Source organism: Thalassophryne amazonica, chromosome 2, assembly GCF_902500255.1.
Source record: "Thalassophryne amazonica chromosome 2, fThaAma1.1, whole genome shotgun sequence".
Taxonomy (NCBI): Eukaryota; Metazoa; Chordata; class Actinopteri; order Batrachoidiformes; family Batrachoididae; genus Thalassophryne; species Thalassophryne amazonica.
Genome location: NC_047104.1, coordinates 78,196,638 through 78,222,865, shown reverse-complemented (window position 1 = coordinate 78,222,865; position 26,228 = coordinate 78,196,638). Strand labels below are relative to the sequence as shown.

Genomic DNA, 26,228 nt, shown 5'->3' with positions numbered 1-26,228 from the left:
TCTGTTGTAAATTTATTTTACTGTTGTTTTTCTTAAACATCATCAAATGATCATCACAAAAAGACACAAACACATTGTTCTAAACAAAGGATTGCAAAACCTGATGCTTGTTTTCAGATTTCACTCAGGGTCACCACAGCAGATGCAAGGAGGGTCTGCATGTTGATTTGGCACAAGCTGTACACCAGAGGCCCTTCCTGCTGCAAGATCACATTACACAGTGAAATGTGGCAGGGGTGAGGTTCAAACCAGGAACCTTTGTTACTGAAACCAAGTGCACTAAGCACTTGGCCACCACCCCTGATATCTGTCTGTATCTTATAGAGTAATAAGCATGGTAGCTTTGGGGTTAGCGTATGTTGTCTCAGAGCAAGAAGGTCATTGCTTCAATTCCCACCTGTGGCCTTTCTGTATGGAGTTTGCATGTTCTCCCCATGTTTATGTGGGTTTCCTCCAGGTGCTCCGATTTCCTCACATTTAAAGACTGTAATAAAACTGATTTTGGTGTGATTTGGAGGTTATATGGATTTTCTCACTTGGTTATACAGGTGGACCCTCGAAGGGGTTGACATGTATGTAAGGGGGAGTACTTGTTATTTGTTTTCTGTTACTTGCATTCATCCAGGATGTCTTGTACATTGCTGCATTCATCTTTCCCTTAATCCTGACTAGTCTCCCAGTTTCTTCTGCTGAAAAACATCCCCACATGCATGATGTTGCCTCCACCATGCTTCACTGTAGTGATGGTGCCTGGTTTCCTCCAAACATGATGCCTTGCAATCACACCAAAGAGTTCAATCTTTGTGTCATCAGACCAGAGAATTTTGTTTCTCATGGTCTGAAAGTCCTTCAGGTGGCTTTTGGCAAAATCCAGGTGGGCTGCCATATGCTTTTTACTGAGGAGTGTCTTCCTTCTGGCCACTCTACCATACAGGCCTGATTGGTGGTTTGCTGCAGAGATGGTTGTCCTTCTGGAATGTTCTCCTCTCTCCATTGGGCTCTTGGTCACCTCCCTGACTAAGGCCCTTCTCCCCTGATCACTCAGTTTGGATGGGTGGCCAGATCTAGGAAGAGTCCTTCTGGATCTGAACTTGTTCCATTTACAGATAATGGTGGCTGCTGTGCTCATTGGGACCTTCAAAGCATCATAAATCTTTTTGTACCCTTCTCCAGATTTGTGCCTCAAGACATTCCTGTCTCGGAGGTCTACAATTCCTTGGTTTGTGCTCTGACATGCACTGTCACCTGTGGGACCTTATATGTAGACAGGTGTGTGCCTTTCCAAAGCATGTCCAATCAAATTAATTTACCTCAGGTGGACTCTAATTAAACTCTAGAAACATCTCAAGGATGATCAGTGGAAACAGGATGCACCTGGTTTCAATTTTGAGCTTCATATCAAAGGCTATGAATACTTATGTACGTGTGATTTCTTAGTTTTTTGTTGTTTGTTTTTTCATAAATTTGCAAAACTCTAAAAAACACTTTTTCACATTGTCATTATGGGGTATTGTGTGTAGAATTTTGAGGAAAAATGAATTCCATCTATTTTGGAATTAGGCAGAAAAAGTGAAGAGCTGTGAATACTTTCCAGATGCACTGTAAATCAGTGACTACCAATATAAAGAAGTGGCTCGATAGAAGGCAAAGGTAGAGAGACAGCATCTCTACAACTTCTCTAAAGTCACCCAGGAGATTGAAGCTGGCCTGTGTTAATCAAGCATCACAATAAATACACATGAAACCGATGGGCCCTTCCCCTTCGGGTTTTGATCAGCTATGTCAGAGAAGTGAGAGTTGCCAGAGAGCCTCAATTTCCAGTTGTAATCACAGTGTGATATCTCCATCCCCAATTAGGGCTGCAGAGAGGACAGATGAATCCCGTGGGAGGCAGTGGTGCTTGAATATGCGGGTTTCGACCACAATCGTCCACTCACTTACTTGTAAATGATGAAAAAGGCGTTGAGCCCATACATGCTTTGTTCCAGCAGACGACACACTTCAAGTGTTCCTTTCAAAAACACACTTTCATTTTCATGATTTGAACTGTAACAATTTGGCTTCCACCCTCCTACACGAAAGAAGGGTGTTGTTTTTGAAATCTGCTTTCAAGGCCAAATGTGCCACAACTATTCATCTAACGTGAAATGGCAAAGAAACTGATGAAGCTCAATGGTGTTTGCATGCTGTTAATTTGCTGACAAGAAAGGTCCACCAAATAAACCCAATTAGTGGTTATACAGTCATGCATAGGTCTTGTCACCTATCTGAAGCTTGTCAGGCATGTTTCACAGATCTGTAAGTAATTACCGTGGAGACTGTGGAGAGTGTATAACAGTGAGAAAATGTGTGACAAATATTTGCAAACACTTCATCACATTGTCTTTTATCTCAACAACAATAACAATACAAGACTTGCTTTGTCTTGTTTTTAGTCTGTTTTCATCTATTTTATCTTTAGACTGTATACACATAATGGACGAACCCTCTGTGACATCACCCATAAGCTTTTTGAAGTGTGATGGTTCAGGCTAATCATTCATTTTCACCTCCACTAATGAAGTTGAAGGAGGTTATGTTCTTGCCTGTTTGTTATTTTTTTTGTTGTTGTTGTTGTTTTGTCAGTTTGATTGTGAATAGCTTGGAATCCACAATTTTTCATATACGAGGTCTGTTAGAAAAGTATCGGACCTTTTTTTTTTTTTTTTTTGCAAAAACCTGATGGTTCTAAATCAAACCTGCTTGCATGAGCCAACCTTGAACCTTCGTGCGCATGCGTAAATTTTTTCACGCCTGTCAAATGCGTCAGTTGCTGGCAAGCAGCGTTTGAGTGAGGATGCGTGCAGCGCTCTGGGCGGATTTTTATTGCAAGGAAGATGACGGAACGAGTGCAGCAGCGCCACATCAAATTTTGCCAGAAACTGAGCGACAGCCAGGTGGAAACCATTGGGAAGATTCAGACGGCTTTCAGTGACGATGATATGGGAATCACACAGATTAAGGAGTGATACAACCAGTTTAAATATGTCCGCACAACGGTTGAGAGTGAGCGATGCTCCGGTCGGCCATCAACATGCTGAAATGACCAGGTCATTGTTAAAGTGAACGCTATGGTGATGCGGGACCGTCGTGTGACTATCGGAGAGATTGCAGAAGAGGTGGACATCAGCACTTTTTCGGCACATTCCATTGTGACAGAAGATTTGGCCATGAAAAGGAGTGGCGGCGAAATTTTTCCTGAAGCTTCTGACGGAGCAAAAGCAGATTCACTGGTCATGTTGATGGCTGCCCGGAGCATGGCTCGCTCTCCACTGTTGTGCGGATGTCTTTAAACCGGTTGTACCTTCCGAATGGTTTCCACCTGGCTGTCGCTCAGTTTCTGGCAAAATTTGATGTGGCGCTGCTGCACTCGTTCTGTCATTTTCCTTGCAATAAAAATCCGCCCAGCGCGCTGCACACGCCTTCACTCAAACATTGCTTGCCAGCAACTGACGCAATTGACAGGCGTGAAAAAATTCACGCATGCGCACGAAGATTCAAAGTTGGCTCACGCGAGCAGGCTTGATTTAGAACCATCAGGTTTTTACAAAAAAAAAAAAAAAAAAGGTCCAATACTTTTTTAACAGACCTCGTATCAATATGAAATTTTTACAGAAGATTCATACCCTGATAGGCAAGAACTGGTTCAATTTTCAAGGTGATAGGTCAAAGGTAAAAGTCAGGAAAAATCCCTATCTTTAACATTGAGCAAATTTTCAAAAATTCATCAGTCTATTAAAATGATTAAAAGGCTTTCATATTTGACAGCATCATGCAGGATGTATCCTTTGTCGACTGACAAAGTCAAAGGTCCCCCCTGCCTTCACTGCACATGCGTCATTTCTGAGCATCAGCAGCAATTCACCAATTGTCACCATGTTTTTGTGTAATTGCACTTGAGTCATCATCTATCTCAGTGAGAGATATATGAAGGTTTTATACAATCATTTCCAGGCCCGGATCCAGACCGGTTTTGACCAATGCAGTTGCATCGGTCAGATTTTTTTATGCATCGTTTGTCATCAGTAAATAAAAAAAAATAAAAATCTTGAATAATCCTGAATAGTGCCGAACGTGTCCCTGCCATGAACACAGCTTTTGATTTGATCCCACAATGCACCATGCAGGTGTACACAGGAAAATTCAAACCGGATCAAACAAACATAGCATCAGTCCAGTCGAGTCGATGATCATGGCATCCAGGAAAAAAGTTGTGCAAGGAAAATTGGGCGCTTATTTCAACAAGAAATGGTGAGTGGTTTATAAATAGTTTTCAGACAATAGTGTTTTTGAAAGGCATTCTATGATGACTGAAATTACATTTTCGGTGGTTTTCCAACCATACATGTCAACCTATACGGATTGTCCGTAAATTATACAGATTTTTCCGAGTTTCAGAGTCATACGGACGTACAAATAAAGTCGGATATTAGGGTTTGGTCTGCGGCGGCTCTGTAATCAACCATTTCTGCAGCGCGACTCCACTTTGAAGCGTGAACCATTGAAGCAATGCTTCGATCCACTAGTTCGTTGGTTCTTTGATTCACTGCTCTTCAGAAATGGCAAGTCCACTTCTTAACCCCCCTCAAAGCCATTAAAATACCATGAGTCACTTTTGTGTGGATTAAAGTCACACTGGGACTCTTGTCCTGTTGCAGTCAAGAACCGAGAATTGTCCTCCGTTCTGTTGTCACAGCTCCAAACGCTGCACGTCTCTCTGCCGAGACAGTGTCATTTGCCGCTTTAAATAAAATGACACCTCTTACAAACATAATACAGACAAGAAACTACAATTGACTAAAACATTTTTTTCCTCCCAAAATGAGATGTGCTGTATTTCTCTACAAATTACATCCTGACGTGCAGCACAGTCAGCTGCAAGAGCTCAGCTCAGATATATGGAAAGACATTCATGCCAATAATGTCTGAAAGGAAATGCTTTTGACAAAAACTACAGATTTTGTTTACTTATGTCCAGAGATCAAGGATCCACCATGTCAATTTTTGTTATAGTGTTGTTTTTTTAGGACATCATATTTATACAAATAAGAAGTGTTCAATATGGTCCATGAAGTATAATAAATATATTAAAAGAAGTGTGACAGTGTATGTTGCACACAAATAAAAGAATGAAGATTATTGAATAACAAGACGTGTGCGATTCTTATTTTATCATTGGGCAAAAATGCATCTGTCAGATTTTCACTCTGGATCCAGCCCTGATTTCCACATGAACTGAGCATTATTTCATAATAAAAGACAGGGCAGCAATCAGAGTGCGACAGCAGCACATCTGAGTTCGACAGTCCTGCTGCACCTACATCATTTCAGAGCGTCGGTAGCGATTCACCAATTATCGCCTTGTTTCTGCTTTAAAATGCCTAATTTCTTCTGAAAACTGACTTTAGAATGATTTAATAGGTTGTAATTTGTCATCTGATGGATAATAATCACATTATTCCCTTTGATTGCTTTGGGTGAAGAGAGTCAGACTCACAGTCAGTCGCAGATGCATGGGCAATGAAGGCACTGTGAAGGCAGAGTGGACCAGTTTTTACAGGGGACCGTTTGGTCGGCAACACCAGATATGATCCAGATTATGTGGCCATCTAAATTTAACATTGAAAACTCCATTTAATGTATAGTTTACATTATATCATAATCAAATGCCCAATCACTGTCATATTTGAAAGTGAGGTACAGACTCTCTACCACTCTACTGGTGGTTGGCTCTCACTGCGGTATTGTATCACTTCCTGTTCCGGAGCACAGCAGTGTTTTGTTGTATCTGTTAGCTGTTTAATCTGCGCAGTTAGATTGATCTAGTTAACTAGATAACGATTTGTTTCACAGTGTAATCTTCACGTGCCTTAACTAAAACACTCCCTCTGCTGAATCACCTCTAAATTATTTACACATTATTCACTTTGTGTGTTTTTAGGAATCCGCTAGCTTAGCGCAGCTACTAGCTCTTAGCTGGTTTAGCATGGCGGCTTCTCCTGTCTCTCCTGCACTTTTCTGCTCTGGTTGTGAAATGTTTATTTATTCCTCGGCCACATTTAGCAGTAATGGTACTTGTAATAAGTGTAGCTTATTCGTAGCTTTGGAGGCCAGGCTGGGCAAATTGGAGACTCGGCTCCGCACCGTGGAAAATGATACAGCTAGCCAGGCCCCTGTAGTCGGTGCGGACCAAGGTAGCTTAGCCGCCGTTGGTTCCCTTCCAGCAGATACCGAGCAGCCAGGAAAGCAGGCCGACTGGGTAACTGTGAGGAGGAAGCGTAGCCCTAAACAGAAGCCCCGTGTACACCGCCAACCCGTTCACATTTCTAACCGTTTTTCCCCACTCGGCGACACACCCACCGAGGATCAAACTCTGGTTATTGGCGACTCTGTTTTGAGAAATGTGAAGTTAGCGACACCAGCAACCATAGTCAAATGTCTTCCGGGGACCAGAGCAGGCGACATCGAAGGAAATTTGAAACTGCTGGCTAAGGCTAAGCATAAATTTCCAAATTGGAAGTCCCAAAAACCAGTTTTATTTGTTATTATCTATCGTCCACATGGTCATTACTGTGAGTTTCTCTGTGAATTTTCAGACCTTTTGTCTGACTTAGTGCTTAGCTCAGATAAGATACTTATAGTGGGCGATTTTAACATCCACACAGATGCTGAGAATGACAGCCTCAACACTGCATTTAATCTATTATTAGACTCAATTGGCTTTGCTCAAAATGTAAATGAGTCCACCCACCGCTTTAATCATATCTTAGATCTTGTTCTGACTTATGGAATGGAAATTGAAGACTTAACAGTATTCCCTGAAAACTCCCTTCTGTCTGATCATTTCTTAATAACATTTACATTTACTCTGATGGACTACCCAGCAGTGGGGAATAAGTTTTATTACAGTACAAGTCTTTCAGTACAAGCGCTGTAACTAGGTTTAAGGATATGATTCCTTCTTTATGTTCTCTAATGCCATATACCAACACAGTGCAGAGTAGCTACCTAAACTCTGTAAGTGAGATAGAGTATCTCGTCAATAGTTTTACATCCTCACTGAAGACAACTTTGGATGCTGTAGCTCCTCTGAAAAAGAGAGCTTTAAATCAGAAGTGCCTGACTCCGTGGTATAACTCACAAACTCGCAGCTTAAAGCAGATAACCCGTAAGTTGGAGAGGAAATGGCGTCTCACTAATTTAGAAGATCTTCACTTAGCCTGGAAAAAGAGTCTGTTGCTCTATAAAAAAGCCCTCCGTAAAGCTAGGACATCTTGCTACTCATCACTAATTGAAGAAAATAAGAACAACCCCAGGTTTCTTTTCAGCACTGCAGCCAGGCTGACAAAGAGTCAGAGCTCTATTGAGCCGAGTATTCCTTTAACTTTAACCAGTAATGACTTCATGACTTTCTTTGCTAATAAAATTTTAACTATTAGAGAAAAAATTACTCATAACCATCCAAAAGACGTATCATTACCTTTGGCTGCTTTCAGTGATGCTGGTATTTGGTTAGACTCTTTCTCTCCGATTGTTCTGTCTGAGTTATTTTCATTAGTTACTTCCTCCAAACCATCAACATGTCTATTAGACCCCATTCCTACCAGGCTGCTCAAGGAAGCCCTACCATTAATTAATGCTTCGATCTTAAATATGATCAATCTATCTTTATTAGTTGGCTATGTATCACAGGCTTTTAAGGTGGCAGTAATTAAATCATTACTTAAAAAGCCATCACTTGACCCAGCTATGTTAGCTAATTATAGGCAAATCTCCAACCTTCCTTTTCTCTCAAAAATTCTTGAAAGGGTAGTTGTAAAACAGCTAACTGATCATCTGCAGAGGAATGGTCTATTTGAAGAGTTTCAGTCAGGTTTTAGAATTCATCATAGTACAGAAACAGCATTAGTGAAGGTTACAAATCAATCAATCAATCAATTTTATTTATATAGTGCCAAATCACAACAAACAGTTGCCCCAAGGTGCTTTATATTGTAAGGCAAGGCCATACAATAATTACGTATAAACCCCAACGGTCAAAACGACCCCCTGTGAGCAAGCACTTGGCAACAGTGGGAAGGAAAAACTCCCTTTTAACAGGAAGAAACCTCCAGCAGAACCAGGCTCAGGGAGGGGCAGTCTTCTGCTGGGACTGGTTGGGGCTGAGGGAGAGAACCAGGAAAAAGACATGCTGTGGAGGGGAGCAGAGATCAGTCACTAATGATTAAATGCAGAGTGGTGCATACAGAGCAAAAAGAGAAAGAAACACTCAGTGCATCATGGGAACCCCCCAGCAGTCTAAGTCTATAGCAGCATAACTAAGGGATGGTTCAGGGTCACCTGATCCATTTATCTAATAGATTACAATTTGTTCATGTAAATGGGGAATCTTCTTCACAGACTAAGGTTAATTATGGAGTTCCACAAGGTTCTGTGCTAGGACCAATTTTATTCACTTTATACATGTTTCCCTTAGGCAGTATTATTAGATGGCATTGCTTAAATTGTCATTGTTACTCAGATGATACCCAGCTTTATCTATCCATGAAGCCAGAGGACACACACCAATTAGCTAAACTGCAGGATTGTCTTACAGACATAAAGACATGGATGACCTCTAATTTCCTGTTTTTAAACTCAGATAAAACTGAAGTTATTGTACTTGGCCCCACAAATCTTAGAAACATGGTGTCTAACCAGATCCTTACTCTGGATGGCATTACCCTGACCTCTAGTAATACTGTGAGAAATCCTGGAGTCATTTTTGATCAGGATATGTCATTCAATGCGCATATTAAACAAATATGTAGGACTGCTTTTTTGCATTTGCGCAAAATCTCTAAAATTAGAAAGGTCTTGTCTCAGAGTGATGCTGAAAAACTAATTCATGCATTTATTTCCTCTAGGCTGGACTATTGTAATTCATTATTAAAGGAACACCTCCATTTCGGCGTGTCATGCGACAAGTTAGGACATGCCCAGCTCTCCACAATTTCTCTGATACTTACTGGACTGGTAAGCACTGAAAGCCGAGATAGGCATGTCCCAACTTGTCCCATGACACGCCGAAACGGAGGTGTTCTTTGTCTCGCTCAAACAGCGAATCGGTCGTTACGCACGAAGCCTCCGCGCGGCTTTCCATGACAAAATCTCTTGTTAAAAAATGGGTGATGTCCAGCTCTTGTGATAACCAGAGAAAGTGCACACGACGGTCTCGTATCCACAGAGCCATCAGCTTAGAAATGATCTGGCGTTTTCTGCCTCGTCGTCGCAGCTCGGAGCGCGGCACGCCATGCGTCCTTAAAGCTGTAGTAACAGTCTTTATTCTCTGTGAAGCCCGTAAAATTTTCACCGAAAGCCAGATAAATTTTTCAAATGGTTTCCAGGTGCCAGTCTCTAACAGCTTCTGAAAAAATTCTGATGGAAAAAAAGTCCAAATCATTCCGCCATTTCCAGACAATGAAAATCCGACGAGGGGGCAGGACCACTCCTTCCACAAGGCATGCTCACAGGCGACGTCACCGACAGGCGTGGAAAAACTCACGCATGCGCACGAGGGTTCAAGCTTGTCTGACGTAAAAACATATGAATGAAATCCATATAGTTTTTGAAAAAAAATAAAAAGGTACGATACTTTATTGACAGACCTCGTAGATGGGAGTACAAGGAGATGCGGTGTAAAGCGAAAGAAGAAGTGGCAAAAGCTAAGGAAAGGCATATTATGAGCTGGACAAGTCACACCACCACTGGACACCACTGTACTAAGGTGATCGCTGGCCCTAAGCCTCACTAAGACCCAGACTTTAGATAAAGTTGAGGCCACGGCCCACTCCATTTCCTAATAAAATTCATTTAAAAGAGTAAAAAGCATAGCAACATACTATGCCAGTATGCTAGCCATACGAAAGGGAAAACAAGTGCATTATAAGTCTGGACTTGAAACTCTCCACAGAATCTGACTATTTTATTGACACAGGGAGATCATTCCACAGAGCAGGTGCACGATAAGAGAAAGCTCTGTGATCCGCAGTCTTTTTATCCACCCTAGGGACACAAAGTAGTCCTACACCCTGAGAACGCAGAGCCCGGGCCGGTACATACAGTTTAATTAGATCAGCTAGGTAGTGAGGAGCTAGTCCATGAATAATTTTATAAATTGGTAACAGAATCTTAAAATCTGATCTCACAGTGACAGGAAGCCAGTGAAGAGACACCAAAATGGGTGTGATGTGGTCAAACTTTCTGCTTCCTGCCAAAAGTCTGGCAGCAGCATTTTGAACCATTTGTAGACCCCTAATGCTGGACTACGGTAAACCAGAAAATAGAACATTGCAGTAGTCCAATTTAGAAGAGACATATAAATGAATTAGGGTCTCAGCATCAGCCATAGACAGGATGGGACGAATCTTCGCTATATTTCGCAGGTGGAAAAAAGCAGTCCTAATAAAATATCTCTGATGTGTAGGTCAAAGGACAGCGTAGGATCAAAAATTACCCCAAGGTTCCTCACTTGACATGGTGGACATGTGCAGAGGAGGGACCCAGGGTATATAGGGAGAAGGATGCTGAGGATGGAGCTACCAGGCAGGAGGAGAAGAGGGAGGCCATAGAGGAGGTTTATGGATGTGGTGAGGGAGGACATGTAGGTGGTTGGTGTGACAGAGGAAGATACAGAGGACAGGGTGAGATGGAAACAGTTGATCTGCTGTGGTGACCCCTAACAGGAGCAGCCAAAAAAAAAGAAGAAAATGAGAACTTTTTATGCTTTTTCCTATTTTCATTTGATCAAAAAAGTAATAATAATAATAGTAATAATAATAATAAAAATCTGAAAAAATGAGTTGTCAATTTTTTCATTTTGTATATGAGTATTGGAAAAAATGGGTGGTTTCTCTCTTATTTTTGGTTTCAGGTTGAAAAACAAATGAACAAATGACACTTATTCAGGCTGTTGGCATCTCAGCAGTGCCTGATCTCCACCTAACTCTGGGCTAACCCATAAATGGGTAAAGGGGTGGAGCGTCATCAAGACGTCCATATTCTGGGCAGAACAAATGAAGCCCTAACAGCCTATGTTGAAATTACCAAGATAGCTAAAATTACCAGACTATGTAACCTTGGTTTGGGTGTTTGACAAGCACATATTTGTTGTCCTCATTGTAAAAAAAAAAACAAATTGATTAGTTAATGCTAACACTTTTGTAATTGTGCATTTAACTAACCATTGTTTACTGTGTTTCTGTACTCTGGCAAAATAATTTCCTTCAGGATAAATAAAGTTGATCTTTATCTTAATATTTTATGAACTCACACTGGTTTTTATACCAGATGGGTTGGGTTGGGTATTAAAACTATGATGTACAATTACCTAAAAAAAAATAAAAATAAAAAAAAACAGCAGCGCTTAATGTTGCTAAAGTCATCAAGCTATGGATACCTAGTAATTAGTGGATATATACAAAGTAAAGGATACTAAAAGTTCACTCAAAGGTAATACTGGCACACAGATGGCTTATATGCCCCATTAGTACAACTGTATGCAGTTGTAAACATGTGGCCCAGTGATAGAGTGGCGGTCGGTCCAGGGTGCACTCCGCCTTTCACTCTGTGACTGCTGGGATGGGCTCTATCCCCACACCACATGGGGGTTCTCTGGAGATTGGCACACTTTTGGAGATAGCCTCAAGTGGTAATTAAAAGAACTGGAGGTTCTGGAAGTTACCAATTTGTTTTATCCTGTTTGGTTTGTAGTTTTGCATATATTGAACTTATAGGAATAAATGTAATATTTCTGTTGTTACTGTTGTTCTGTGAGTTGGAGGTGTACCAGAAACTTGCAACACAGTGTTTAAAAAGTCACATTTGTTTTTAGTAATCCCATCAGCAAGAGCGTTGGTACTGTGCACTGTTTCAGCTCCTCCATAAGGAAATTTGCTATTGGCTGCCCTATCTAGAATGTATATTTATTTGTTTAAATAGCTTGTACATATCTTCACTTATTTATATACTCACATTTTTCACTTGGCCTGCTAAGTTAGTTATTTAGGAGTCATAGGTGATGACTCCTTTTCTCTTTTCTTATTCTCAAACTCAGTTGCGGAGTGGCAGCCCTAATCTCATTGTATGTGTACAATGACAAGTGACCCAAAAGAAACACTTGGGTTTTTTTGTTTGTTTGTTGTGTTTTGTTTTACTTTAGTTTTCTTAAGTCTTGGTATTTAGTTCAATTCTTTATTTTTGACAAAGAAAAAAATCTGTGAAAAAACACATTTATGAATAGAATTTTACGTGGTGAAAATAAACATGCACAGTTGCAGGGCCGTATATAGGAATGTGAAAGGGGGGGTTCAAATCCTTGAGTTGGGGGTCCAGTGGGCCGCAGGGCCCCCGGTGGGGTCGAGGGGCAACGCCCTCGTGGGGGGCTCAAGCAGAAGCTTTTTGAGGATTTCGAGGGGTAAAAAGTTACATAAATTTCATTTGAAAGCCAAAATGTATCATTTTAGGAAATACATTTTTATATACAAATAGTCCTTGCTTGGGATTGGATCAGTTGCCATAAGAACTACGCAGGAAGAACCAAGATAACATTAATGCAAACTTTATACCTGCCTGTTGGTTGCAAATGACGCAAAAAAAAAACTCACGCATGAGTACAAAGGTTCAAGCTTGGCTGATGCAAGCGCACATGATTCAAATCCATATAGCTTTTGCAAAAAATAAAAAGGTCGGATAGTTTTCTAACAGACCTCATATTTAGTGGTATTAATATTCGCGTTTACATTATGAATATGTACGTATATGTACGTTATGTATTAAAATAGCGGTATTTAATTTGGCGACGTTGTTTAACTCGCAAAATTCGCATAAAAAATCCCACGTGAATATTTGCACCTTTACAGTATTTGCATCAGGAAGGAGAAGCTCCCTTTATTCCTCCGCTTATACATACAAACATGTTTTTACAAACCAGACAAGTGTAATTGTGTGTCTACATGGGTATTTACAAGCCTACTAATCTGTTTGATATCAAAGGAGGATAGGGACCAGGGAGCAAAAATTCTCAACCCCCATGGGAAAAGTTTATCTAGCAGTTTCCCCTTTCATCACTTAAGGGATTACTCTGGCAGAGGAAATTGAAACTTGAGGGTGTTTGATAATAGCTGTGTAACAGTTAGTGCTTGTTGCTTATTATCAATGAAAAGAAAATACATAACGTTGATATCCAGATCAGAAAAAAATCAGCAGAAAAAAATCAGCAGAATTCTCGGGGGGGGGGGGGGGGGGTTCAGTTGAACCCCCTCTATATACGGGCATGCAGTTGCAAAGATGAAGGCGGAAACCAGCGCGTCTTCCGTCTGTGTCAACCAATGAGAAGCGCTCATGAAGGAGCTTTCAGCCAATGAAATGGCTTCCTCCTTTTCCATGTAAGCGGAGGAGGCGGGCGGTCTCCTATGAGTGTTTTGGGACAGGGGAGGGGCCCGGTCCCATGGAAGGACCCACTGCTCATTGAGGACAAGTACGTGCTTTCACATCAGAGTCTCTAAAAGTCTCCAATAATGCCAGGAAAAGTGGCTAGATTTCTCACTAGTCATTTTTTGAAAAAAAAAAGTCAGAAGAGGGGTCTGAATAGTCACTAAATTTAGCGACAAAGTCCCTTCGTTGGCAACACTGGTACTGCATCTAAATCATACTTGAACATGCAGTACCAACTCAAGTAAACCATCTTTGCTTTAAGTACATTTGTCTAATTAGTAAGGAAGAAACATCAGTGGCAAAGCTGCACTCAGTTATAAATATAAGGAACATGTATCAAAGTATTATATTGCTCTTTATGCCATCTTCCATGTCATACATCATATGAGACCTAATTATCGCTTTGCAGCAAACGTTTAAAGAAGTGTGAAAAGCATCACCAACGTCTACACTGTTAACCTGCTTCCATTTAGATTAAGCCTGTGAAATGTTAAGCATTGGTAGGGCTGATGGATCACTTACTTAAAATGCAGAATTAATGTGGAGTCGTGCTGATGTAAATGGCAAAGTTATGGCACAAATCATTCGAAGTGTACATACAAAATGTGAAAAACTGGAGACACTGAATGCTTGAGTTCATCTGGCAGTGTGTAGTACATAGATTCATAAAGATTTCCACAGAGGAGCACTGAATTTAAAATTAAGATTAATGACAGCAAAAGTAGTTTGCAAATAGGACCTCATGTCTAAAAGTTTGTGGGCTGGAGAAACGCTGCGTGATGCTACTCTTAGGTTTTCTACAGACCCGGTGCCGCAGACCAAATGGTTCACCCCTAAAAATCGGTCTGCCTTTTGCATCTGCGCACGCGTCATTTTGGACCACAGCAGCCCGTCTGAGATGGAGTCTCTTCACCCAAAGTAATCACAAATGGATTAATGGGACTATTAACCATCAGATGATAATGGTAAAACCTCTTAAATCATTCTAAAGTCAGTTTTAAGCAGAAACAAAGCCGTTTTAAGCAGAATTGAGGCGAAATTCCGTGACGCTTTGAAATATCCGACGTGCAGTGAATGCATCAGCTCGCAGCTCATTTAGCTGTGGCACTCTGATCGCTTCTGCTGCCTTTTATGATGAAATAATGTTGAATCTATGTTTAAATGATTGTTGTACAAAAGCTTCAGATATCTGTCACTGAGATAGATGATGACTGGAGTGCAGTTTGAACCAGAAACAAGATGTTAATCCGTGAACCTCGCCATCAAGGGGGACCGGTTTTTAGGGGGGCCGTTTGGTCTGTGACACCGGAAGAGCAGATATGAAGTCCATATCTGGGCATTGGCATGATGGCAGTTAGCAGTGCTTATTCTGTCTTCGTCAGGAACTCAAAAATGGATGAAAAGGTACAGCGTCCGCGACTTTGTGTGACGAGAAAAGCCTGAACACGCCCCTATGTTCAAGTCCAAACCAGCTAAGCTAACAGGCTAACCCGTTTGGGTGTTTATTAAAGTAGACCTGCTTTGAAATAAATGCAGTCAGATCTTTGGACCAAAAAATGACATATTTACACATAAGATCCTTCTGAATGTAGTAAAGTAAATCTGCAAGCCCAGATCTGTCATTCAACGGAGAAATCTTCATTTAAAAATGACAAATTTACAGCTAAAATTTGGCCCTCTGCAAAACTGTCATCACATCCAGGACATTGCCGAGACGTCAGAGAGAAGACACTATCCCAACTGTAATTTGTGGATTTACGTCAGTTTGCATCTCTTACAAAAGCACCTTTTTATTGTCCTATACAGAAGGATCGACTTTTTTTAAAACTTCATATTGTCTTGCGGTACGTTTTGTGAGTATACATTTCTTTTATTTTTGCCTGAAAATTATTTTTGGGGACTTTTTCATACGCCCATTTGATTGAGTGGTGTCGCATTGAAAATCTACTGTCTTTAGCCTACCGCCGTTTTGAGGTTGTTTATGATTGTTTTTCCTTTAGACTAGATCTATATTTGATCATATTTCCCCGTAAAAAAAAACATTACTGGTGAGTTTTATATTATCTTGCTCTTAGACTGAATGTTTGTGGACTGCAAAAAATGATATTTTCGGGACTTTTTGCAATCTAAGTAGGATCTGCACGATCGATGCAGCTGCAGTATGAGTGAACGGACAGAGGCAAGCTATGCAAGCCAATATTTTCTCACGGGGCAGGGCTGGGGTCGGGGTTACCGCGACGACCCACTCGCATGCTGCGCTAGCGAGCGGGCTGGCGCAGTAAGGGTCGGGGAAGAATGTCGCCCGCTGTTGATGTCGCCGCTGATCTGGGCATGCAGAGCTGTATCTCGCATTCATTGCAGCTTACTTTTGAATGTTGAAACCAGGATGTGTATAACAGTAACATTACTAACAGAGAAAATCTATTTCAATTGAGAAATAGCTAGTATTGCATTCACTCAACGCGCGGGATCGGACTGAAGGCGCTAGCGCTCTGTCTTATTTCTTACGTCACGGCAGTGTCCCGGATGTACAAACGGCCAAATTTTAGCTGCAAATTTGTCATTTTTAAACGAAGTTTGGGCTTGCAGATTTACTTTACTGCATTCATAAGGGTCTTATAAATACATATCACCTATTTCTTTCTGAGATCTAACCACATTTATTTCAAAGCAGGTCTACTATAAATCATATTTTGGGGGACTAAGTGTCAGTTCTCAAAACGGTTTGCTTGGTGTGGGTTTTAAAAGTTATCAGCCGCTTATAGTGTTAGTCGTAGTGCATTAATGGGACCTAAAGGATCAAACTCGCGACAGCTGCTAAACAACATTAAATAAGACAAGAATTTCACTCAGCACAAATAATGCAGCAGGGACATCCGAGATGAGATTTCTCCACACAACAAGCTAGCAGTCAGCTAAACCAGCATCTGAGCATCCAACGCTGTTCAGGGGGTTCAGCCAAACACAAGAATTCTGCTGATTTTTTTCCCTGTCACTCAAAGCGACCACACCCCTAATTATACAGAACTTTATGTCTTAAAATGTCTTAAATTAAGACATTAGAACACACAGTTGTCATGGAGGGGGAACAACCTGTAGAGATCAAACCTGCTTTTTGTACTAGGCTGTAAACATGTTTATTTTTGCTCTGAAGTTGAACATTTTAACATGGTGTTCTATGGGAACATGTTTGCTTTTGGAGCCACCTTCAAGCAGCCAGTCAAGGAACTGCAACTCCTTCATCTGGGTAGACTTCATCTGAAACCATTGAAGCTCACTGCTAGTTAGAGCACACTATGCCATCTCTTCCTCCTCCTGCAGGAGTTAAATTAAGGTAAAGCTGGGTTTACACTGTGCGAGAATTTTTTGGATCGCGCCGAGTTTCAGCTTAATCGTGCGTCCTGCATCGTGTAGTATACATGGAGAAATGAGCTGCGTTTAACCTCTCACGACCACCTCCCCATCAGCAATCATATGGTCGAATGAAAATCAGACCTGTTTGATATTGTGGACGGCCCTCGTGAGGGTATCGCGCTGTTGAAGCAACGTTACGAGCGTCTACGAGCCGATTTATCCCAACCTCTCGCACTGCGCATGTGCAAACTCCAATGCAGAATTTGAGAGAGCATAAACAGTGATCATCTCTTTAAGACAGAGTAGCTTCTGTTTATGTTTTGCTTCTGGAAACACGAGTTCGACATGTGGTTTTTGAACGTACAGTGTGAGTAGTCAGATCGCATCAGAGCCAGTGTAAGAACATAAATCTTGCACTCAGAAATTTTACACCCTGCGGTTTTGTCGTATAGTCTGAGCTGGAGCCGAGTACAGCAATTGGAAATATCGTACAGTGTCTGCCCAGCATAAAGGAAACAACACATTTCACTGACTTAACCTACACTCATAGAAATATTTAACCCTAACCTTTAAGATTTATGTAATTTTATTTACATGTCAAATTCCCATTTACTTTTTTTTTTTGATAATTTTAATACAAACCTACCAAATAAACCTTACATGATGCATATTCATTACTGTAATAAATCCTATTTATTTGAAATGCATAATCCTCAGCTTTATGTATTTAGTATTAATAAAATATAATTACTTTAAATCAATAATAATGACAGTATTTATTTAAAATACATAAAGTATATTGTTTGAATTGCATAATAATTATGTTACCTACACAAGATAAATGGCATAGGTAATATAGGTGGCGTTTCTACACTTAATGGGCCTCATGTATCAACGTGCATACGGCGATATTTGAGCGTATATGGGGTGTACGACAAAATGGCTACGCTACTTGGCATTTATCAATGTGGTCGTTGCCGTACGGTGTGCTGAAAATATACACCAGGTCGAGAGGTGGTGTAAATTATACACCAAAATGAACCAGCACTGGAATCCACATAAAAATGAAAATGATCAACATGATAAACAGTGCCATTATACAAATCAATGCATATGTTACATAAATAACACTTTCTTGATTATACCACATAATAATTAATACAAATCCCGCTTTTGCGGGATTGTTGGTCTGTCAAGCACAATCCGTGGCCACAGCGCTGACCGCAAAGAAAGCGCTGCTCGCCTTTTTCTCCAGAGCAGCGCTGAGCTTAACTTTATGTGGTGTGATCGTTTTAGACAATGGAACTGATAATTACAACTGTAGTGTTTTCATTCCCTTCACCCGAGCTGCAATCAGGTTTTGTCTTCTCCATTCGTTTGTTACAATAAAATAAATAAAGAAATCAAATTTAAAAATAAAGAAATCTGAAAAATTAGGCGTGTCTTATTAATTGAGCGAGCAAATATCCACGTCAAGAACTATTGACATGTGAAAAGAGAATACAGTGGTCCTTCGCTATAACGCGGTTCACCTTTCGCGGCCTCGCAGTTTCGCAGATTTTTTTAGTCCAATTTTGCATGCTTTTTTTTACAGTGCATTGTGGTCTACGTGTCTGTTCATAATTATAATTATTTATCTTGCCCAGAAGAAAAAAAGAGCGCCAACAACTACCCATAACTGTGTTCTTCACTCGGAAAAAGACACCTGCAGCCAGGTGTGACTCAGTAGAAAAAGGCGCGGCATCAGGACGAAGAGGCGCGATCTGTGAAATACTGGTCAGTCACTATTAATAATTTCTTATATGTGTCCATCCTCGTACGTTGATCGTTAAAATTAAATTTGTTAGTTCTAAAAGCCATCATAATTATTTATAGGAAAACGTTCTATTTTTATTTCTCAAACAAATGTTTGGGCCTGAAAACAGGTTGGTCTTATTTCTGTACAAAGGTTTTAACTTTGAGAGTGTTTACACACGAGAGAAAAGTGAGAAAATGTTCATGCCTGATTGAGAAAAGTGTATAAAGTGGTTTTACAGCTTTGAAACGTCTATAATAATTGTAAAAAATAACGCTGACGAGCTACTTCGCGGATTTCTCTTATCGCGGGCTATTTTTAGAACATAACTCCTGCGATAAACGAGGGACCACTGTAACACTTTTTTGATTATACTACAAAACAATTGATACGACGGCCGCTTTTGACGCTCTATTGGCATGCGTCGTGATTGGTGGAGTTCTTTTTCTTTGCCGTCTTCCTGGCTTCCATGTCGTAAAATGAGGGTGTGTCTGAAACGGAGTCTGAATATTTATGGGCGTGTTCATTATAATTACGATTGTTTTCACCCGCCACATTTATCAAGGTCACGTCAGGCGTACGTCGGAAATGGGCAGGTGCGCACTGCTTGATACATGTCACGGCAACTTTGGTGTACTTAAAATTTACACCGTAAATTTATGCCACAAGTGTGCAACGTTGATACATGAGGCCCAATGAGTCTCTGAGCGAGACCCCCCCTCCGTGCAACCTCGGACCCCCTCAGTTTGTATTGTGAAGTTGTACAAGCAGCCATGTTTGTTATGTTGTCTGTTTTCTACAGGTGCCCCTGATTTTGGAGTTTGACATCGACATCATTGGACCAGAGGCTACAGTCTAAACCTGTGATACAGAACACAGGTCTTTTGATGTCATTGAAATTGACATCTAAAGACCACAGACTACAATATAACTGTTATACAAAATGTCCATGAATTGTAAATTTGAATAAACACACCCTTACATGCTAAATATCTGTCATTAGATGCTCTATTAATCTGTCTTTCAGGGAGGAACAATAAGCTCCTTGGTTAATGTCTCAAATCTGATGCTTGGCACACTTTTAGTTATGACTGGTTAACCAATGCTTCACAAAATAGAGTTGGAGCAAATGGCAAATGTTTGTCTTTGAAACTATCTACAGATATGGAAATACAGAGATAATTACAGGCCCCAACATTAACCCAAATGATGGACATAAATAATAACTGAACTTGGAACAGTTTTGTTACAAGGATGAGTCATTCTTCTATTGAAGCATGTGTTAATTTTGCACACATTACTACTTCAATATTTGAGATTTCTCCCCTCCACCCAAAAAAATAACAGAAATTTATGTTCGCACTAGTTAAATAATTATTTTATTTCCCTGTAACTAGCCAATTTACCTCACAATGTCTCATAAATAATTTACTATTATTATTATTATTATTACTATTAATAGTAGTAGTAGTACATCCCTCTGTCAAAGTCTAGTTTATGCCATTTAGCAGTGTGTAAAATAATAATTTTAAAAAGCCTGACAATTTCTCTGACCATTTTGAGTACAATTTTATGGTGAAATTAGATCTGAAGACTGAATTTGTTATGTGTCGACGCGGGTTGAGGAGCGGACCTGCGTCTGACGGAACCCAGCGCTAAAACAACCAGAAAGTGGTTCCAATAACAAAACAATTTTATGTTTCCCCCTTCTGTGCAATACAAAGTGTACAAACGTAAAACTGCGTCAGTCTGGCGGAGTGAAGGACGGCACGCTCTCCAGCGCCCAAAAGGATCGAAGCCCGGTGCTTCTGGACCCACGTTCACCGCCAAACACCCCCCAGGTGGACACGACAAACCGACTCTGCGAAGGATAGAAAAGGTGAGGTAAGTCAGCAGCTACAACTAATATCCTTCAAAGGCACACACTATCAGCAACACATTCTGGTCTGAATTTAAGCTTTATGTAAATGAGCAGCTTCTCACAACAGGTGGAGGATCATCAGTCCACACGCCACGGCAGTGAGAAGCGAGCTGCACAATTCTCATCAATGTTCAAATATACTGCGTAACAAAATACCAAGTTACTGTTAACGATTATTCAGACAATTAATCACCTCTGATGTGTGCTGACAGCATGTGTCCCTCACCCATCCTCCTTCACAGGCACGATGTCTCAAACCCAGGCACGGTCCTCAGCGTCTCACAAACGAACGTCACAAGGTCGAGTTCCCGGCAATTCTGCTTGAATCACACATGGCTTAAATGCAGAACGCCATCTCATTATCTGCCTCAGCTGAAAGTCCTTAAGGTTGCACGTGAGCACCATCCACAGGTGCTGCACATTACGTTGATGAGGGTGAAGGACTCTTCTGCCAGCACCTCCTCCACAGACAATAAATCAGTTTGCATACCACCTGGAGAGCAAAGAAAAGAAAAGAACACCCAAATGTCCAGCCAAACCCCCCAACACACAACAGAATTATTGTAATATTATATAAATAATCAATGTTTATGAGTTCAATGGTACGAATATTTAATGAGGTGAAAGCTGGAACATACCACTCAACGAGGCGAAGCTGAGATGATGTGTTCCAGCTTTCACCGAATTCAATATTCGTTCCATTGAAAGAATGTAAAAAATTCATTATTTGTTTTATATAGTGGCGAAAATAGATCCTTGTCATTTGATATTTTATTAATTTATAAACAACAGAAAAGGGACTTACATTTTGGTGTTCCACTGTAACGTGTAGTCCAGTGATGCTGTGCACTGACTTCGGACTTCCATTAAAAAAGAAAGACTTTGTGTAGTTCCTCAGTCCAGCCAAAAACCACATCAGCGTTTCATGTGAACAGCTCTTCATGCATCCAGACGGCTTACAGCGGAGTGGATTTTGTGTGTATGTTACAAGCAGCGTCAGTTAGCTCAATCAAATCATCGTGTCATTGTCCCCCACGCACACGGGCGCACACACACGCAGCCGGGTCGGTCGACTGTGTACGTCCTCAGTGCAGTGAAAAACAATCATGTCAGAAATGAGTCCAGCTTTTCTTCTCTCTTCCTGCTAACAGCCTCCAGATAGCACAGTGGATTTGTTTTGTGTTTGTGTGCGTGATTAGCAGTGTCGGTTAGCTCAATCAAATTACAGTGAGGAAAATAAGTATTTGAACACCCTATGATTTTGCAAGTTCTCCCACTTAGAAATCATGGAGGGGTCTGAAATTTTCATCTTCAGTGCATGTCCACTGTGAGAGACATAATCCAAAAAAAAAAAAAAAAAAAAATCCGGAAATCACAATGTATGATTTTTTTAATCATTTATTTGCATGTTACTGCTGCAAATAAGTATTTCAACACCTGCCAATCAGCAGAAATTCTGGCCCTCAAAGACCTTTTAGTCCGTCTCTAAAAAGTCCACCTCCACTCCACTTATTATTCCAAATTAGAAGCACCTATTTGAGGTCATTAGCTGCATAAAGACACCTGTCCACCCCACACAATCAGTAAGACTCCAACTACTAACATGGCTAAGACCAAAGAGCTGTCCAAAGACACCAGAGACAAAATTGTAGACCTTCACAAGGCTGGAAAGGGCTACGGGGCAATTGTCAAGCAGCTTGGTGAGAAAAGATCAACTATTGGAGCAATTATTAGAACATGGAAGAAGCTAAACATGACTGTCAATCTCCCTTGGACTGGGGCTCCATGCAAGATCCCACCTTGTGGCGTATCAATGATCCTAAGAAAGGTAAGGAATCAGCCCAGAACTGCACGGGAGGAGCTGGTCAATGACCTGAAGAGAGCTGGCACCACTGTTTCCAAGGTTACTGTGGGTAATACACTAAGACGTCATGGGTTAAAATCATGCATGGCACGGAAGGTTCCCCTGCTTAAATCAGCACACGTCCAGGCTCGTCTTAAGTTTGCCCATGACCATTTGGATGATCCAGAGGAGTCACGGGAGAAAGTTATGTGGTCAGATGAGACCAAAATAGAACTTTTTGGTCTTAATTCCACTTGCCGTGTTTGGAGGAAGAAGAATGCTGAGTACCATCCCAAAAACACTGTCCCTACTGTGAAACATGGGGGTGGAAGCATCATGCTTTGGGGGTGTTTTTATGCACATGAGACAGGACAATTGCACTGTATTAAGGAGAGGATGACCGGGGCCATGTATTGCGAGATTTTGGGGAACAACCTCCTTCCCTCAGTTAGAGCACTGAAGATGGGTCGTGGCTGGATCTTCCAACATGACAATGACCCGAAGCACACAGCCAGGATAACCAAGGAGTGGCTCCGAAAGAAGCATATCAAGGTTCTGGAGTGGCCTAGCCAGTCTCCAGACCTAAACCCAATAGAACATCTTTGGAGGGAGCTCAAACTCCATGTTTCTCAGCAACAGCCCAGTAACCTGGCTGATCTAAAGAAGATCTGTATGGAGGAATGAGCCAAAATCCCTGCTGCAGTGTGTGCAAACCTGGTGAAAAACTACAGGAAACCTTTTACCTGTGTAATTGCAAACAAAGGCTACTGTACCAAATATTAACATTGATGTTCACAGGTGTTGAAATACTTATTTGCAGCAGTAACATACAAATAAATTATTTAAAAAATCATACATTGTGATTTCCGGATTTTTTTTTTTTTTTTTTTAGATTATGTCTCTCACAGTGGACATGCACCTAAGATGAAAATTTCAGACCCCTCCATGATTTCTAAGTGGGAGAACTTGCAAAATTGCAGGGTGTTCAAATACTTATTTTCCTCACTGTATGTCTCGGGAGAGTCATTGTCCCCCACATATGCGCACACATGCAACCTGGTCGGCGCTTATGCGTGCATGTACAAGCAGCCATGTGTGTGTACTACTAATAAAAGACTGTTTACATCCTCAGTGCAGCGAGAAAAAAAAAAATCACATCAGAAATGAGTCCAGCTTTTCTTTAAGTCTGTTTGTTCTGGCCTTAAGTGCCTGTATCGTCTGCCTGATGGCAGCAATTCAAACAATTAGTATCCAGGATGGGAGGGGTCTCTGATTATAGTCCTTGCCTTCCTGAGATAACTTCTATACGGTTCCTCTAATGAAAGCAAGGGACAACCAGTGATCTTCTGGGCTGTGGCGATGACCCTCTGGAGAGCTTTCCTGTCTGTGACTGTGCAGCTGGAAAACCACACACACAGACAGTAGGTCAAAATGCTATCTATGGAGCAGCGATAGAAGGACACCAGCAGTCTCTGAGGCAGATGGTTATTCCTGAGAACCCTCAGGAAATAGAGTCTCTGCTGTGCCTTCTTGATGGTAGCCATAGTGTTTGTGCTCCAAGTCAGGTCGTCTCTCAAATATACGCCCAGAAAACGAAATTCAGAGACCCACTCCACACAGTCCCCATTGATGACCAGTGGCTGGATGATTGTTTTCCTCCTTCTATAGTCCACCACCATCTCCTTTGTCTTTGAGGTGTTGAGGATCAAATTGTTCTCCCTACATCAGACCGACAACTGCTGCACCTCCTCTCTATAGGCGGACTCATCCTCACCAGAAAAGAGTCCCACCACAGTAGTGTCAACAGCAAACTTAATGATATTGTTGCTGGAGTGAGAGGGGGGTGCAGTCATAGGTGTAGAGGGTGTAGAGCAAAGGACTCAGCACGCAGCCCTGAGGGGAGCCGGTGCTGAGGCTAATGGCCGAAGAGATGTGAGGGCCAACTCTCACCCTCTGAGAGTGGTCTGTGAGGAAGTCCAAGATCCACCAGCAAATGGAGTGGGACACCCCAGGTCCAACAACTTAATCACAGTCTGCTTGAAAAATGGTATTAAATGCTGAGCTAAAGTCCACAAAGAGCAACCTCACATAGCTCCCCTGCTGCTCCAGATGGGACAGAGCAGCATGTAGAGCCATAATGATGGCATCCTCTGTGGACCTGCTCACACGATAAGCAAACTGGTGGGGGTCAAACCCAGGGGGAAGGCAGGAGGTGATGTAGGCCTGGAATAACTTTTCGAAGCACTTCATAATAATTACAGTTAGTCCCACCGGGCAATAGTCATTCAGATCACTGATCCCGGTCTTCTTAGGGAGGGGGACAATAAGCAAGAACGCAAACAAACCACCACCACCAAGAACACCAAGTGCGCTAATTCCATCCCCCTCCATTAGAGCATGGGTCCCCAACCTTTTTTGACCCAAGACCTACTTTTAAAGTTGACAGTGTATCAAGTTCTACCAAGCCATATCGAATGTTTTTTGTTTGTTATGTATTTTTGTTTTTGTTTGTTTGTGTGTTTTTTTTTGTTTGTTTGTTTGTTTTTTGCTTTAGTTTTCTTAAGTCTGGTATTTAGTGCAGTGATTTATTTTTGACAAAGAAAAACTCTGCCCAGAATTGACATGACACACAGGCAGACGCAGTTGGGACATTTGTTATTTTGTTGTTCTGGTTTAAATTTGCAGGTCAATGGAAAAATGCAGCACTTGGGCCAAAAACAATTTATGAATAGAATTTTATGTGGTGAAAAATAAACATGTACAGTTGCAAAGACAGAGTTGGGAAACAGACTGGCTGGCATCTATGTGAACCAATCAGAAGCGTTCACTAAGGCGCTCTCAGCCAGTGAAGTGGAGGAACATGCTGGTGGATGTCCGCCTCCTTTTCCGTGTGAGTGGAGGAGAAATACTTATGCTTTCACATCAGTCTCCAATAACAGGAAGTCGCTTTTTTTGAAGAAGGAAAAAAAAGCCGCTGAGCGGTCTGAATCATATGGAACCCGCCTAGGGACATGATGGTTAATTTTTTGGGCCCAGATTATTGCGTTCCCTCGCAATATTATTGCATTCCCTTGCAATAACCTAATAACATATTAAAGCTCATGCCTATCAGAGCACACAGTGAGTGAAATCAGGTGGAGGGAGACTGAACGCATATGTGTGTGCGCGCACACAGCAACAGGATTCACGGGGGGACGGTAAAAAAGAAAAGAAAACAAATGTTCATAAGGCACACTAACAGGTGTTGCTACTTAATATCACTGTTGTATAAATAAACTATATTTCATACGGAGTCTTACAGCTGTGCAAGTTGTAGCAACTTACACCCTCATGTCATGGGATCCCATTCTCTCCTGAATCCTGTTGCTGTCTGCTGTGTGTGTGTGTGTGTGTGTGTGTGTGTGCGTGTGTGTGTGTGTGTGTGTGTGTGTGTGTGTGTGTGTGTGTGTGTGTGTGTGTGTGTGTGGCCCTTAAATATGTACATCGGTTTCATGTGATGACATTGTTTTCAAGTAAGAGAAACATAAGAATTTTATGTTATTCAAACGCATTCTGACCAGGTGCAAATGATGTACATGTTTAAATCACATAAATCCAGAGATATTTTGTTGTTTGTATATATATATATATATATATATATATATATATATATATATATATATATATATATATATTTATACACATACACACAAAAATGCCACTGCTATGCACAAAGCTTCCTACACTGGTCTCACACAGGTTTTATGACAGAAATCTGACCGTTGTAGATTCTCCACCATGATGCTAACTCATCGCATATGATT

General features: G+C 41.2%; 1 long non-coding RNA gene across 1 annotated transcript; it reads left to right on the top strand.

The window, feature by feature from the left end:
* Positions 1–226: 226 nt before the first annotated feature.
* On the top strand, positions 227–24,044 carry LOC117526329. Its single transcript, XR_004565262.1, has 3 exons — positions 227–236; positions 1,266–1,273; positions 23,721–24,044. It is a non-coding gene; the product is annotated as an uncharacterized LOC117526329 (long non-coding RNA).
* Positions 24,045–26,228: the final 2,184 nt, after the last annotated feature.